This window comes from Dasypus novemcinctus, chromosome 20 (assembly GCF_030445035.2).
Source record: "Dasypus novemcinctus isolate mDasNov1 chromosome 20, mDasNov1.1.hap2, whole genome shotgun sequence".
Lineage (NCBI taxonomy): Eukaryota > Metazoa > Chordata > Mammalia > Cingulata > Dasypodidae > Dasypus > Dasypus novemcinctus.
Genome location: NC_080692.1, coordinates 5089629 through 5094123, shown reverse-complemented (window position 1 = coordinate 5094123; position 4495 = coordinate 5089629).

Below are 4495 nucleotides of genomic sequence, written 5' to 3'. Positions count from 1 at the left end.
GTGTACAATCAATGGTATTTACTATAATCACATTATTGTGCATTTATCACTTCAATCATTATTAGAGCATTTTCATTATTTCAATAATAATAAGAAACAATAGACAAACAAAAAAATTCATCACCCTCAATCTCTCTATGCTTTCCCTGTTATACAGAGCTGCTATTTCTGGCTATTCTTGCATGTTTATTTATTTTAAAGCAGTTTTATTGAGATATAATCTCTCCAATCTCTCCAAAGTATATAATCAATGGCTTTTAGTATAATCACAGTGTTGTGCATTCGTCACCACAAAAAATTTTAGAATTATTTCATTACTCTGAAAAGAAAAACTCCACACTTCTTAACAGTCACCTCTCACTTCCTTTATCCTTCCCCAGCCCAACATGACTACAAATCCAATTTCATCTTTCTACATGGACTTATATTTACATATTGTATAAATGGAATCATACAGTATGTAGTACTTTGTGTCTGGTTTCTTTCACTTAGCATAATGTGTTTTTCCTGATTTTTTTTTTTTTTTAAAGATTTATTCATTTATTTAATTCCCCCCCTCCCCTGGTTGTCTGTTCTTGGTGTCTATTTGCTGCGTCTTGTTTCTTTGTCCGCTTCTGTTGTCGTCAGCGGCACGGGAAGTGTGGGCGGCGCCATTCCTGGGCAGGCTGCTCTTTCTTTTCGTGCTGGGCGGCTTTCCTCACGGGCGCACTCCTTGCGCGTGGGGCTCCCCCACGCGGGGGACACCCTTGCGTGGGGCGGCACTCCTTGCGTGCATCAGCACTGCGCATGGCCAGCTCCACACGGGTCAAGGAGGCCCGGGGTCTGAACCGCGGACCTCCCATATGGTAGACGGACACCCTAACCACTGGGCAAAAGTCCGTTTCCCTTTCCTGATATTAATATCTTATAACATTAAAATACATTTATTCAGTTTCAAAGAAAAATACTGATATATATATATAATATTACCCATATACATAATGCACATGAGGTTTTACTGTGCTATACAGTCCCATGTTACATGTTTTAGCTTTCCTTTTAATAATATAGATGACCTTAGACTTTCATTTTCAACCACTGTCATACCCATATAACGGCCACTGCTAGTTATAAACATTATGTTGGGCTTTCACCATTTCTCTTCATTTCCAAAGATTAACACATACCCTTGGGAAGCGGACTTGGCCCAGTGGTTAGGGCATCCGTCTATCACATGGGAGGTCCACGGTTCAAACCCACAGCCTCCTTGACCCGTGTGGAGCTGGCCCATGCGCAGTGCTGATGCGCGCAAAGAGTACCATGCCACGCAGGAGTGTCCCCCACGTAGGGGAGCCCCACACGCAAGGAGTGCACCCCGTAAGGAGAGCTGCCTAGCACGAAAGTGCAACCTGTCCAAGAATGGCGCCGCCCACACGGAGAGCTGACACAACAAGATGACATAACAAAAAGAAACACAGATTCCCGGTGCCACTTATAAGGATAGAAGTGGTCACAGAAGAACACACAGCGAATGGACACAGAGAGCAGACAACTGGGGCGAGGGGAGGGGAGAGAAATAAATGAATAAGTAAATCTTTAAAAACAAAAACCAAAAAAACCCACATACCCTTTTCACCAATTCTATACAAGTTAACCCTCAGCTTTCCATTTCTATTCTATTTTCTGGTGATCCTTATACAAGTTATTAATTCCATGAAATTACACAATATATTTAGTTCATAATAGTGTAAACATATAGTATTTGTCCTTTTGTGTCTGGCTTGCTTCACTCAACGTAATGTCCTACAGGTTCATCCATGTTGTCATATGTTTTATGACTTCATTTCTCCTTACAGCTGCATAATATTCCATCATGTGTGTACACCAGTTTGTTCATTCATCAGTTGATGGACACCAGGGTTATTTCCAACTTTTGACAATCATGAATAATGCTGCTATAAACATCAGTGTGCAGATGTCTGTTCATGTCACTGCTCTCAGTTCTTCTGGGTATATACCCAGTAGTGGTATTGCTGGGTCATTTGGCAAATCTATATTCAACTTCCTTAGGAACTGCCAAACAGTCCTTCACAGTGGCTGTACCATGCTGCATTCCCCCCAACAGTGGGTAAGTGTTCCTAACTCTCCACATCCTCACACTTGAAGTTCTCTGTCTTTTTAATAGAGCCCACTCCAATAGGTGTGAAATGATACCTCACAGTAGTTTTGATTTTCATTTCCCTAATTACTAATGATATTGAACATTTTTCATGTGTGGTGTTTTTTTTTTGCCGTTTGTATTTCTTCTTTGGACAAATAACTATTCAAGTCTTTTGCCATTTTTAACATTGTGTCATCTGTCTTTTTATTGTTGATTTGCAGCATCTCCTTATATATCATGGGTATTAAACCCTTATTGGATATGTGATTTCCAAATATTTTCTCCCATCGAGTTGACTGCCTTTTCACCCTTTTGACAAAGTTCTTTGAGGTGCAAAATAGTTTAATTTTGAGGAGGTCCCATTTATCAAATTTTTCTTTTGTTGTCTATGCTTTGGATTTAAGGTCTAAGAAACTACCACCTACCACAAGATCTTTAGGATGCTTCCTTACATTTTCTTCTAGTAGTTTTATGGTTCTGGCTTTTATATTTAAATCTTTGATCCATTTTGAATTGATCCTTGAGTCAGGTAGGAGTCAGATAGGGAGTCCTCTTTCATTCTTTTGTATATGGATATCCAGGTCTCCCAGCACCATTTGTTGAAGAGACTTTTGTCCCAGCAACAGGGATTTGGTAGGTTTTCGAGAACCAGTTGGCCATAGAAGTGAGGGTTTAATTTCTCGACTCTCAATTCTATTCCAATGATTAATGTGTCTATATGCAAATACCATGCTATTTTGACCACTGTAGCTTTATAACTGTTTCAAGATCAGGCAGTGAAATTCCTCCCATATCACTCTCCTTTAAGGATGATTTTGGCTATTTGGGTGCACTTTCCTTTCCAGATGAATTGGTAGTTGCCTTTCCTATTTCTGTAAAGTAGGCTGTTGGAATTTTTGATTGGTATAAAGAGTTGTTGTTTTGTTTTGTTTTTTTCTAATTTTTAGGAGGTACTGGGGATTGAACCCAGGGCATTGTACATAGGAAGCAGGCACTCAACCACTGAGCTACATCTGCTTCCTAGCAATTGTACACTGTACTTTTTAATATTTGTAAATGTTAACTCTGGGGTTTATTACCTGAGATGTTTGTTTCTTGAGACGGTAACTAGCTTGCGATAAGACAGATTTTCGTGCATGTCAACTCTCCTTTCAGGAAGGCCCACCCAAGGCTAATGCCAAGTGCAGAGGCTTCCCTGTCTTTCCTGAGCCTGGGTCTTGTCCTGGGCTTTTGTTTGTGGGTGGTCTTAGGAGTTGCCCTCTTTGCGGGAGTGTGAATGTCCCCTCTACTTCTCAGGAGACCGGCCTCTCCAGGCGTCCACTGCTGGGTTCAAACAGTTAAGCCTTTCCCCAGGCCCTTTCGCCTCCCTCGTTTCTTACTTTGCTTTCTTTGTCTCAAGCTGCTGTTACGGGAGGGCAATTCTGGGAGGAGCAGGCGCACTTTGGAGAGGAGGTCCTCAAGTTAGTCTCTCCAAGCTGGAACACGGCCAGCGACCTACAAAGGGAGCACTGGCCAGCTCCAAACTGCTCTGGAGAGGGACCGAGGACGGGGCAGGCAGGTGTCAGCAGCTTCTTCCAGGGCTCCCCGCAGCTGCACTTTCTTGGCTCGGCCCCTGCCCTTAACTGTGCTCCACAGCCCTGAGGAAGCTCCATCTTTAAATCTCTTCTGCCACCTTGTCTGGGGCAGGTTTGAGCAGTGGCTGCTTCAGAGCTGTCCCTTAGCAATCCCAAGTAGACGAAGTAGATCATCAAAAGCTGTGATGAACTACCGAGCCGTGTCCACCCCTGATCTTGAGGGAGGGAATTTGTATGTCCCTCCCTGACCCCAGCGAGTTCCTGTCATGTCTGGAACCCACTGCTGCCTGCCTCGAGAGTGGGGCACTAACTGCACAGGCAGAGCAATTGACTGGCATCTGGCATAGTCTACCAGCCTCTTTCTCTGCTTTTTCCTGGACACTGTACAGTATTCTCCTGGACTGTGGTGTTTCAAAATAGTTGATTCAGACACTTCCTGCCTGTTTAATAGTTGTTCTGGTGGAAGGCTGATTCCTGGGGCTCCCAACTCTGCCATCTTCCCACAATCCTCTCCCTCTATTGCTTCTTGATTCAGTGTGTTTTTAGTAATTTGTCCATTTCATTTAGATTATCTAACTTGTCAGACATTTTTTCATAGAAACCTTTTTATTTCTGTATGGTTAGTTGTAATGAGTCTTTTTTAAATTCTCTTTTTCTATGCTATATTCATTTGTCTCTAGTCTTTATTGTTTTCTTCCTGCTGCTAACTCTGGGTTTAGTTTGCTCTTTTTTTTCTATTTCCTCAAAATATAGTTTATTGATTTGAGACCTACCTTCTTTT